A 13,865-nucleotide genomic window follows, 5' to 3' on the forward strand; every position below is an offset into this window, starting at 1 on the left:
TCCTATTAGATATTCTCTGATTTTACACGTCGCGAACAGAACACTTCAGTACACTTCAGAACACTTCAGTTTCTCGGTGAATGAGACCTTTAAGGCCTAATCAAACTTAAGAATGACTGACTGCATCCTAAGCCCAAGTAATGTATCCATAAACTACCATTCAAATATGTGTTCCGAAAACCCAAACTGACTGTTTGGGTTGTTGCAGCGTCACTGGGGAAATACAAATTAAAAATCGTGTGAGGTCACGTGCGAATCACGCGTGAAGCCGGCCAATTTGAAGTAATGCCTACTGTAATACTAGGCTACTACTTACCCTGCTCTACAGGTGCAATTTGCTGTGAGGACAGTTTTCTCGTTGGTTGATTATAACCCAAGCATAATACATCGTTGTCTTGTGTGCTTGTCTTTGACTAGGGAGAATTTCTGCTCTATACAAACACAAAACTCTGGGTCTATGTCATGGTATTTGACGTCATGTACATGACCACAGACAACGTATTCATGCATCCAGTGACTAGGCTCATAATTTCGTACACGCTTGTGTACATGCTTGGTTTCTCAATTGAATATACATCCGGCCACTGTTTGGCCACTTTCTAACGTCTTCAACCCACTTATTAATAGAACACTATAATGCATAAGGAGGACCTGATATCATGCATGACTGGTCGAAGTGAAAACATGAGGTAAGTGATTGTGTAATTGTCAGGCAAATCATAAATGCGATCTCATGTTACGACTCCATTTATGAAGCCTACAGGATGTAATAACGGGTAATCACGTTTCATGGTTTTTTTTTTTACCATCGCGGAAATATAAACGTTTCACGCATAACGTCGCGGTGACCATTAAAGGGCGTCCTTTAGACGTCCCGAAAAAACATCCGTGGGACGTAAAGGGAACCCTACACAATGTCGTGGAGGGGACGTCGCCAGGACTTTATTTTGTTTGCTGGGTTATAATACTAGAACATAGTTTGGCTGCAATGGCTTTATTAATGTCTAAGTTAAAAACGACATGTATTATTGTGTTTGACACTGAGGATAGCCTATCTGAGACGGTGGTCTGGTTCAAATGAGTTACGTTGTGAAATGGAGAATGGCACTCTTTGTATTTCTTTGTATTGTGAAATTGAAATGAAATATGGACTATTGTGATCAATAATATGCTGAAATTAATTAAAAGGAATCCATTTCTATGGAAAATCTCTGTCTGTTGTGTGCGTGTGTCAAGTTATAGCCTAGGCCTACGTGTGCATACTGCGCAAAAGCGCCACTCGCGCCTAGGCTATTTAATTGTATCGCCTTTAGGCTATGCATGGGATGTGCAAACTTTTTATGAGATAGAGACCCCTTTAAAGACAAAAAGATAATTCGAGCCCTGCTTGACACCATCAGTTGTGTGATCACTCACATCAGTGGCGGGCCTAGACACCTCAACACACACACACACATGTACATACAGTACATACAGGGATGTAGTGGAGGCGAAATGCAAGTAAACGCAGTTCATCCACCTCTGAAATGTCAGAAATAAAGTTTATCCACCTCTCAAAATAGTTGATTCACCATTTGCAACTTTTAACATTTGAAAATCACACTGTATTATCCACATTCACAATATGTACACTCATCAACACTCTAGGAACCATTTAATTCCACTGGTATTGTTATAAACATTGGGCAATAACCTCCATCATTATCAAACATGTTCTGAATGTCTTTTTTAAAAATCTGATATCACATGGCGTAGTCCACCTCACAGAGATCCCAGAATTCATAGCTTACCCACCTCTTGTTTTACCACTACATCCCTGCACACATACACACAGTTTCACTTTGAAGTGATGATTTATGTTGTTTGAAAAAAAAAGAAATCAAGCAGCAGCTATGAGCAATTCAGGCTTTAAGAACATGACAGTTAAGCTGCTGATCGCCTCTGGCTCTGTACCCAGTCAATATCCAGGATGGGAACGGGTCCAGCAGTTTGTCTTTTGCACAGAATCCATTAGCAGTTCTGCCTCAACTCGTACAATGGCTTTTGGGCTAAGGCAATACATCAGGCGCTCACAAGGCTCCCAGTAGAACTTGTTGGGAAGTTTTTAGAAAGCACTTCTTTAGTACATGTGATGCTTCTTTAGGGGAACACATACCATGGCCTTTTTATTATGACCGCCGCACAGCGAAGCGGCGGTCATATAGGTTTAGTCAGATTTTTTTCTTTTTTCTTTTTCGCATGTCCAAATTTCCGTCAAGGATTCCCGGGACACTGAAAGACCGGGGTAGACGAAACTTGGTGGGCATGTAACCCCATATGGATAGCATGGAACCATCGTTTTTCGTTTTGATCTGTAGCCCCCCCGCTGGACTGCACCCCCCGAAAGGAGGGTAGGGCAGACACAGTTTTCTGTGAATATCTCGAGAACCGTTTAGGAGGACCATTTTTTTTTGTATGTTGATCTCAAGGGGCCATGTCAACCCATTCCATAACCACTCATTTCATGTATAGCACCACCTAGTTAAACACAAAAAAAGTAAAAATGAGGTGTAATCGCAGGTATCTGTGACCTAACATAGTCAAAATTACACGAAATTGGAAGTGTAGGATCATTGACACCCTCTGAATGCACGCCAAGTTTCGTGGAATTCCGTTCATGGGGGGCCACACAATAAATTAATTTATGTTACTATACACCAACTTAGGGGTGAATGATTTTGGAAAAAAATCTAATTGCGATTTTTCTCACCAATATTGCGATTGCGATGCGATATGCGATTATTTTTAAGCTCTTTATCTTCTGTCTTATTCAACAAAGACAAGCAATATATTATTCTATAGTATGACCAACACAAAATTAGATAAGTTAAACATAAACTGTTCTTTCCTGGAGCCCAGGCTTATGTTATGATGGCATTAGGTCATTGAATAAGATTGATGAATGAAATATTTTTTATTTAACTACTTTAATCACATTAGTAGACCTATATTTGTTGAACTTCCAGCCTTGTAAACATTTAATGATTCTGATTCGTTTCTATTTCATGTAGATATGACCTTCTTTCGTTAGTTAACAAATAGGTCTACATGTAGTGGCACTGACACGGCTTCTCCTTGTCCTGTGCTCTCCATACGCGCGCGCGCACGCACGCACGCACGCTCCTCTCCTCTCCTCTGTAGGCTACTTGCACGTGAATCAGAACAAATTACTGTAGATTGTTGTAGCGCAAATAAATGCGGCCGAATGACCGGCTCGGTGTTAACTAAAGGTTAGCATCATCAACACCGCAGCGCAATACGCATGCATGCAAATTAACTAGTTTGTTCATATCACAACAAAGCCAATCGCGGAGACAAAACTCTTTAAACAGGCAAAGTTATCAGCAGTTAGCAGCATGTATGTAGCCTAGAGCCTGGTAAGCTAATGTTATAACAGCTGGGTTTTTGGTGGTTAGCTGTGTCAACTACTTGCGGATAACATTATGCATCAATTTCATTACCTGTGAGATGAAATGTTTGTGCCGCCAACCCCCTTGGATATCGCAAATGCCCCCACTGTCACTGTACTCCAGTAAACAAAGTCCCCAGTGCACAGGTGAATGGCTGCTGTGCAGCCTAAACAGTCGTGGAGTTTTAATCGTCAGCTGGACAAGTGAACGAAGTTACCAGCCAGAGTAGCAGCACAGGGGAATTATGAACTAGAACCAGGGACATGGTAGGTTCGAGCAAAAGGTAATGAAGAGGTTTATTTTTAACCAAAGTAGCTCTACTGATCAGACCTTTCTTGACACTGTTAGCTGGTCCTCTTGTTTACGTTTTTTGCTTCTTCAGTGGTCAGTGAGAAGAGTCGGTGGCGCGTCGGCAAGCGCAAGTATAAATGCGTTTTGGTGACGTCACATATTACAAACCGCAGCCTTTGCGGTTTGAAAATCGTGTTTCATCATATCGCGATATTATCGCAAATGCAATAAATCGTTCAGCCCTACACCAACTGGCCTGTAGGTGGCCGGGAGACAGTTTTCTGTGAATATCTCGAGAACCGTAGGGCCTAGGAGGTCCACCTTTTTTTTGTATGTTGGTCTTAAGGGGGCATGTCAACCCATCCCATTAACACTTATTTCATGTATAGCGCCACCTAGTTAAAAATTAAATAGCAAAAAATTAAAAAGCAAAAAATTAAAAAGGTGTTTTCATCAAAATATCTCTGGCTGACATGGTCAAAACTGCACGAAATTGAAAGTGTAGGATCATTATGACACCCTCAGAATGCATGCCAAGTTTCGATGAACTGGGGGGCCTTACAATAACATAATTTATGTGTACATTTAGTGACCGTACACCAACAAGGATTCCCAGGACACTGAAAGACCGGGGTACACGAAACTTGGTGGGCATGTAACCCCACATGGATAGCATGGAACCATCGTTTTGATCTGTAGCCCCCCCCGCTGTACTGGACCCCCCGAAAGGAGGGTAGGGCAGACACAGTTTTCTGTGAATATCTTGAGAACCGTAGGGCCTAGGATGACCAATTTTTTCCGTATGTTTGCCTCCAGGGGTCATGTTAACCCATTCCATGTGCACACATGTGCATAAACAGATACACACGCACACACATACATTCACAGTAATCATACGTATGACACATACTCACACAGTAGACATTTACGCATGCATGCACATGCACAAACACACATACGCAGGCAAACACACAAGCACGCACACACACCCACAAACATAAACATGTACACGCACACATGCACACAATTCAAGAATTTCCCAGAATTATGAACAGGCAAGATGGGGGTGGGGTTGTATAAAATGAATTTTACATGTGAAATCTATGAACTAATCATGTTTTGGTACTTGTTGTCTAGCAGATACCAGTGAGAATTGAGTGTGGATAAGGCAATTTAGTGAGACAGTTAGAATCATATAGGCCTTTCAGCGTGATTTATTTTTGTGGAAAAAATGTGCTGGACTGGGCGGCGGTCATATTTTGTACCGCTCTGCGGTACATCTAGTTCATACATATAGCCCTACAGTTTGCCAGCTTGTAGACAATTGTGCTAGTGGTAAAAGGGTAGACAACAGTGGTAAGTAATAATGAACTCTAATTTAACAAATGCTTATTACTAGTGAAGTTATGTTAAGTAAGCATTAACAAATGAGTATCAGTTACTTCGGGGTACACAAAAACAGTAAGTAAAAGTGGTTTCATGATGAATTCATCATGTGTTTAGATATATGCCTCTGCATTGCAATATCGGGGAAAGGGCCTACCAAGAGGGTCTCTAAGGTGCCTGAGGAGATTTAATCATTGCACACTGTGTTGTCTACCAGCTGGCAAACAGTAGGTCTGTATGTATTAAGTCTGAATAACATTGAATTGCCAATCAATTGTGGAATTCACCTAAAATAACATTGACATAATCTTTAGTTAATTATGAATTCATTATCAATTCCATATGTACACATTAGGAATTCATCATTTACAGGAAAACACACTGATAACACCTACTAAATAAGACTATTAATGAGGAAAAGGACATATGTTAATCCTTAAGTAATGTTAAAAACATACTTAAGTAATGATGAATTAAGTGTTTGTTAATGCTTAACTGATACTTAACTAATGTTAAATAGTGTACCATTATTGTAAAGTGCTACCAAAAGCATTTTATTCAAGTCCTCAATCAACTTCAAGCAAACCCAGAGCAAAACCCCAGAGGTTCTCATCTACATTTCAATGCCTTGGTGGTTGCTCTTGAAAATGTGTATTATTTAGTCAGTATCGCAATGTTAAAAGCCTCATTCTGCTCATGGTTCAACATGTAAACCTTATTATGACTTATGGAAGGAGACAGACCGGAGAGACTGGTTGATTGGATCAATTTGTGAATTTGAACTGCAATGAATTCTCCTGCCAGTGGATATCAACACCATGCATAAACAGTATTATGGGTTCTGATGGAGTGAATGGCACAGTGAACAGGAAAACAGTCATTCCAGACAATTCAAATGAGGAGAACCCCATACGTTTTTACACCTAACACCAGCCTACCGAGGTTTCCCACTGAAACAAAATGCCTTCCCACCAACCCCCTGCTGATAGTCTAATGAAGAAAGCAAAACAGGATGAGTAAGTATCCAATTTCTAATATGCTTCAATTCTTCAATTTGGCACCCGTAGTGGTATCAATTTAAGGCTTCATACTTTCTGAACCCCTTCAGGGTAGAGACTTAAATTATTTGACAATTTGCAGGATTAGAAGGAAAACCATGCAGAAATTTACCCTTGCCTTATTATTGACAACTCACTTCATTTCATTATTTCTACGTGTGATAGCAGAAGGAAAGTTGAATTGTAGGACAGAGGTAATCCTCTGGCTTTCTTGTGTAGTTTGAAGAGGAGAATGAAGAGGAGAATGCCTTGGTATAAGATTAATGCACATCACCATGCACCGTGTCAAACTCAAGCCCATGCTAGATCAATCTTTTGCATTTAACTTCATAATCAAGATAATGTGCCCCCCCCTCTCTGTCTTTGAACTGTAGTGTGTGTGTGTGTGGTATAGGCAGAAGGGCCACTAGATATGCTGGCTAAAGTGAAACTGGAGGAAACAGCTCAGCCTCACAAAAGCACTAAAGCACAAAACTTTAGAGCTTAACTGAAGTTGAATCACTCTAGTAGATATTAATTATTATGTCTAAGGAAAGTCTCATTGATATAGTCAGGCCAGAGAAGTGATGTAGTCTATCAAAGGAGGTTGATACAAAGCTAGGCGTTACAAAACTGGCAAGGATAGTTATCATGCCTCTGTATTAATGACAACTCATTGTATGTCGTGGTAGACATACTGTAAGTTGTTTTCTTCCATGAGAAAATCCCTTCATTTTATGCATCTTTACTCTGCCACATGTTAATATGTGGAGCGTTATCAAACAATGCTAATTGTATGCTAATGTAAAATAGCTAATTCTTGTAAATCTAAAAATGCAGATGCATCCTCAGGAAAGTTATTTATTCAGAAATAATTTTCAAAACTCTGGCTATTCTGATTCATTATTCTGAAACGTCAACTAGCGCACTGCCAATCTAAGCCATTAATACTCGCCATGATGTTTACACTTCCACTTATATCACTCATGATATGACTTAATGGACAAAGATTAAAAAGTAGATTTTTGCCTGAGTGGGCCTTTAATCCATTGTGTCCAAAACATTTCTGCTCCTCAGATAAAACCACAACCAATTATTTGTCTTTCCACTATCATTTGCAAGTCTTTATTGATATATCCATCAGTTAAACAGGAATGTTTTGCTCTCTTTGGCCAATGCATGCAGGCGCTTACTTTCGGCAATGAAACATATTTTAATTCGACTCTGACAGACCACCCCACTTCATTGATGCCTTTGATTAAACAAAGTTAATTTGGCTGATGCAGCTTTAAACTGGATGATGATTTTAGTTGATAACTCATCAGAAGTGTGAGGCCCCACTCTCTGCATAGAATAGCAGAAAGCTGGAGCAAGGAACCGCAGAACAACAAGAACCAATTTAAATGTATTCCCCTTTTTCTTTCCTCATATAGAATGATAAAGGTTACTATAAACTTAAAATTGCAGGATTTATGTTCTCATCTCCACACAGCATTTAGGCACTTTAGGGGAAACATATTCAAACTGAGTGTACAACTCCTAGAATGTATTGCCTTGCACTATCCTGACATACTGTAGTTACAGATTGTTTTATCTCCTTTGTTACATAATGCACATTGCTGTGAAACTGGTGTTTTGGCCAGTCCAAGTTGTTTTGCAGTGTTTATGACTGTCAAATCAGCTCTCTGCTACATGATTTACTAGCACCTTCACACAGCCATCTGTCTGAGCGAGCATTGCAAATCTTATTTTATGCTTTAGAAAAAATTAAAGTTGGAAAGATATCTTGCAGTCTAAGTGGCTTATGCATACTATGGTGTTAGTTTCAGTGGGAACCTTGAACCTGGAAGTTCTAGAACAATCATTCACTGAGAATGGTTAACAGTAGTCATGGGTTGTGTAGCTTCACTTTGCCTGAGGTTAATGGCCAGTCATTTGTCACAACCCTCCATCCATTGGTTCAGTTCGCTAAGATATTAAATCTGCCGCAGTTTCTCCATCCCAATCCTTCCATACATCACTCGCTGACATTGATGAAATTGTGTTTGATTGTGATCTTGGTACCGCCCGATGAGCCACTGTGTTTGTTTAGCCATTCGCTCCTATTTGTAGAGAATCGGCTCGTATCTCCGGAGAGATCCCTACATTGACATCAGTCCAGATCCCAGCTCGCTGGCAGTGTTTTCATAGACCTCCTTTATATCCTTCCCTTTTTCATTTTGGTCTTTTTTTTTAAGAAAAAAAAAACTCCTGCTCCTCGACCATGCTGTTTAGGAGTCCCAGTGGCTGATGGGTGAGCGAGTGTCGGGAAAACTAGAAGGCGATTAATTGCGCCTCAAATAGACGGTGCCTTAGGGAAGGCTCAGGCGAGCCTGTGGAGGATGAGCTCAATTTGAGCCTCTTGCAGCATTTCACCCACAAGGCCGAGTGGTTGGGTCAGCACGCAGGGCTGAATTCAGGGAGTCTGACCGTGTGATGGATTTGCCCCCAAGGTTTCAACTGCATGCCCATGAAGGAAACAAGCAGCGCAAACTTGAAAGCAGCCGGAAATTTGCAAGCACACACAAATAAGCACACAAACATGCACATGCATTGCGCACACACACACACACACAGACACACATACACCAATGGAGAATTCAGTCAACAAGTCCTTGATGGTCCTAGGTCTTAAGCATACTGATGTGTGCAAAAACATCAGGGGCACAGGTGCACCTGGTTTCACAATCTCCATTAAGATTAAAGAGCTGGAGGCAGCGCAGAATTTACACAGAATTTACCTCCATCAGACATGAACTCTGCTCACACTAGCTCGTGCTCTTGCATGTTGGTCTATTTGCGGAGTGGAGCTTCACTTAGATCTTCTGACCTGGGATTCATTAATGCATTCAGCATCGAGCTGTGTGTGAATAGGAAATGTTTGCTTTCCAGCTCCCTGCGAATAGGCACCCCTATTGGTTTGCATCTTGTGGGTGTGAGAACGCACGCTGTTTTATGAGCATTGATAAGAGATGATTTATTTCAATGCATAAGTAACCTACACGTTTCAAATGGCTTTGAAGGAGATAAGATAGGAAAGTTGGCAAAGGCGAAGAAGTAACAACACCGCTCTAATTCATCATCGCCTTGACAAGCATTCTACAAGGTACGTATCAGGCACAAGCCTGGATTTAGAACACAATCCTGGGGAAACAAGAACACAAGGAAACATAGCCATTCAACCTGATTCAGAGTTGTCAAAATCTACTTCCTCTAACTGATCGGAGAAATTACATACAGGACCACTGGCTATTTAGCCTAGCCTATTTGTTACCGTTCATCGTGGCATTTGCTGAAAAACAAATAGTTTGCAACAACACACACTGCTGAACTTGAATCAAACATTCTTTAGAACACAGCTGATCAACCGTCTGCTTTCACGTTTGAATGAAGTTCCAGTCCTTGCGTAGTGATACGAAAGACGTATCAGAAGCACAAAACTCGTTGCCATTGACAGCGGTAATTATACAGTATGTTTGCAGCGGTAATTACATGAATTTATTTTACTGTTGGGAAATCCCATTCAAGTCATACGTATGATAACTGTGAATGTATGTGTGTGCGTGTGCACATGGAATGGGTTAAGATGACCCCTGGAGGCAAACATACGGGAGAAATTTGTCATCCTAGGCCCTACGGTTCTCAAGATATTCACAGAAAACTGTGTCTGCCCTACCCTCCTTTCGGGGGGTCCAGTCCAGCGGGGGGGGCTACCCCCATGAGCGGAATTAAACTTGGCGTGCATTCAGAGGGTGTCATAATGATCCTACACTTCCAATTTTGTGCAGTTTTGACTATGTTAGGTCACAGATACCTGCGATTACAACACCTGATTTTTACTTTTTTGTGGTTAACTAGGTGGCGCTATACATGAAATGAGTGGTTATGGAATGGGTTGACATGGGCCCTTGAGATCAACATACAAAAAAAAATGGTCCTCCTAAACCCTACGGTTCTCGAGATATTCACAGAAAACTGTGTCTGCCCTACCCTCCTTTCGGGGGGTCCAGTCCAGCGGGGGGGCTACAGATTAAAGCGAAAAACAAAGGTTCCATGCTATCCATGTGGGGTTACATGCCCACCAAGTTTCGTGTACCCTGGTCTTACAGTGTCCTGGGAATCCTTGACGGAAATTTGGACATGCGAAAAAAGGGACTTATTTAAGCCCTGAAGGGACTTATTTTCCCAGTAATGACCAGCGTTCTATACATTATCCCGCTTATTACACGGCTACTTGCCAAAACGAAATAATAAACTCCTCACGATATGACTTTAGCCTACATAGCCTAGCCTATTTGTTACCGTTCATTGTGGCATTTGCTGAAAAACAAATAGTTTGCAACAACACGCTGCTGAACTTGAATCAAACATTCTTTAGAACACAGCTGATCAACCTTCTGCTTTCACGTTTGAATGAAGCACCCAAGAGCAACAGGGGCAAGGAAAAACTCCCTTACCAAGGAAGAAACCTTGGGCAGATCCACGGCTCAAGGGGCTAACCCAACTGCCAGGGTCTTGTTGTGTGTGTTGGGGGGATGACAGGGAGATGGGATAGTGTGCTGTGTATGTGGGGAGAGGGCAGTGTGCAATATGTGTGTTGGAGAAGCTTCCTCATGAGACAATGTGCTGTGGGGGGGGGGGGTGTCAGTGTGCTGTAAGTATGTTGGGGACATGTGTTGGAGAAGCTTCCCGATGAAATAATGTGCTGTGTATGTAGGGGAGAGGGGGGGGGGGAGTGTACTGCAAGTATGGTGAAGGGACTTGTGTGTGTGTGTGTGGGCGTGAGGGGAGTGGAGCAGTGACTGTGTGTGTGTGTGTAGTGTGTGTGTGGGTAGGTGGGGGCAGTGTGCTGTAAGTATGTAGAGGATGTGTGTTGGACAGGGTTCCCACGGGGTCTTAAAAAGTCTTAAAAAGCCTAAAATTCAGAACTTTAAATTTAAGGCCTTAAAACGTCTTAAAAACGGCCAGATTTTCATTCCGAGGTCTTAAAATTCATTTAGTCAGGTCTAAAAATATTTTACCATCGTTCATTTCCAGAAACGCTGGCGCGAAAGTTATTACAAAGTAGCAAAAAGTATTGAGTGCGTAGCTTGCAAAAGCAGAGCTCTAGCGCCTTTGCTACCATTGTAACAAAACCAGCAGAATGTTCAGAACATTGGTTCAGTGTGTTGTAGTTCTTTCTGGGGGATATTGGTGTTGGTACGTAGCCTACGCAGTGATAAAACGTAGATGCGCATTTTAGCTATACAGTCATTATTTTGAGTTTGTGTCCGCTAAACATGATAACATTAAGGTACGTTGTACACTCTGTGCTGGTGACAAAGTGCTGTCTAGCTAGACATCCCAAGTCTCCCGAAGTTCTGGGAGTCTCCCGATAGCGGCTTCCTGACACCCGCAAATTAGATAAAATCTCCCGGAATCTAGAATGAACAAGAGCGTGCAAGCCAGACCGGGAATTCAAATCACATGTGCATCTGAGTTTAGCGCGCACACAACGGAGAGGGAGAGAGAAAGGGGTGGTGCGTGTGTGCCTGAAGCGCATCCTTGAATTTCCCCTTGAGGATCAATAAAGTATCTATCTATCTATCTATCATCCAAGACAGAGAGCAGAGTCAGTGGCCCCCAAAAAGGAACATTTAAGACCCATTTCACATCAGACTACACGAAAGTGTACCCTTGTCTCATAAGAGTAAAACATAATTGTAGCATTGCCCATGCCAATTGTAGCATTGCCCATGGCTGCAAAAGACTTGTTGAGGTGAGTTTAACAAGTGTCATTTAATTTGCTATTATTCAGGCCTTACTAGTTACTAGTTTGATTGCTTTATCTGTAAATTAAATTAATGCTTTTTCAACGACTTTTCAATGATTTTTTTCAGAATTTCTTTGATTTGAATATTTTTTGGTAATGCGTTGTGTACTGTAGGTCTTAAATTTCAATCTTTATGGTCTTAAAATGTCTTAAAAAGGTCTTAAATTTGACTTACTGAAACCTGCAAGAACCCTGGTTGGAGAAGATCCTGAAGACAATGTGCTGTGTATGTAGGGCAGTGTGCAGCAAGTATGTAGAGGAGGCTTACTGTAGCAAGCAGTGTGCTGTATGTATGTGAGGTGATGACAGTGATGATGTAAGGGTGTGTGTTTTTTGTGTGTGTGTGTTGGGGATGGGGATGGGGGTGGGGGCAGAAAGGCTAGGCAATCAAGGACATGGGTAGATAGATAGAGGAGAAATCAAAAATAATAAATAAAAAGTTCTATGGAGATGTGCAAAAGTTGGAGAAAGTCAGATGTGTGTGTGTGTGTTTGTGTGTGTGTGTGTGTGTGTGTGTGTGTGTGTTTTGACGTGTGATGAAATAAGAAAATAAATAAAAGGTCTGTAGCATAGGGAGAGGGATGTAAAAGTGCTAAAAGTCATGTAGGTGTGTGTGTGTGGGAGGGGGGGGGGGTCATGAGTGCTGAGGAGTGAATGAGTGCAAAGTCAGTATAGTGTGAGTTCAGAGTTGAGAAATGTTTGAGAGTGCTGAGGAGTAAATGTGTGCAAAGTTAGTATAGTGTGAGTTCAGAGTTCGGATGGCCTGGGGATAAAAACTTCTCCTGAGTCTCTCAGTTCTGGCTTTGTGACTACATAGGCGTCTTCTTGATTTCAGCGGTAGGAATAATCCATTGTTAGGATGAGAAGAGTCCTTCAGAATCTTTTGGGCTCTTAGGAGTACTCTTCTGGAATAGATATCTTGTAGAGCAGGGAGTTGAGTTCTTATAGTACGTTCAGCTGAGCGCACTACTCTCTGCAGAGTACTACAATCTCTAACTGTGGAGTTCCCATACCAGGTGATGATGCTACCAGTTAGAACACTCTCAACCGCTGAAGTGTAGAAGGCCTTCATGATGGATGTAGAAACTTTGAATTTCCTTAGCTGACGAAGGAAGTAGAGTCGTTGTCTGGACTTCTTCAGAACATATTGAGTGTTAACAGTCCATGTTAAGTCTTCAGTAATGTGGACACCAAGGTATTTAAAACTTGTGACTCTCTACAGGTTGCTCGCTGATCATTAGTGGGGTGTAACTGTAGTTCTGCTGCTGCCTTCTGTAATCCACTACCATTTCCTTGGTTTTAGTGATATTCAGTGTCAAGCTGTTAGATTGACACCACTGTGCCACCTCATCAACCTGATCCAAGTAGAGCTGTTCATTGTTGTTACTAATCAGGCCCAAGATCACTGTGTCATCTGCAAACTTGATAATGGAGGTATGACTACTGTTGGCTTTGCAGTCATGTGTGTAGATGTTGTACAGCAGTGGACTCAAAACACAGCCTTGGGGAGCACCAGTGCTGATGGTCAGATGTCAGACCCCCCACTCTAACCACTAGTGAACGGTTGGTGAGGAAGTCAAATATCCAGTGACACAGGGTGGTGTTCTGTCTTAAGGCCTTCATCTTTGTGACCAAAGTGAGAGGTACTATCGTGTTGAATGCTGAACTAAAGTCAATGAACAGCATCCTCACATAATTCACATTCCCCTCCTCCAGGTGAGTTAAGGTTGTGTGCATGAGGTTTGAGATGGCATCCTCTATAGACCTGTTGGCTCTGTAAGCAAATTGGGGGGGCCAAGGAGGCAGGGAGGGATGAGCAGATCATGTTTTTTCACAAGCTTCTCAAAACAC

This window comes from Alosa alosa, chromosome 5 (genome assembly GCF_017589495.1).
Source record: "Alosa alosa isolate M-15738 ecotype Scorff River chromosome 5, AALO_Geno_1.1, whole genome shotgun sequence".
NCBI lineage: Eukaryota > Metazoa > Chordata > Actinopteri > Clupeiformes > Clupeidae > Alosa > Alosa alosa.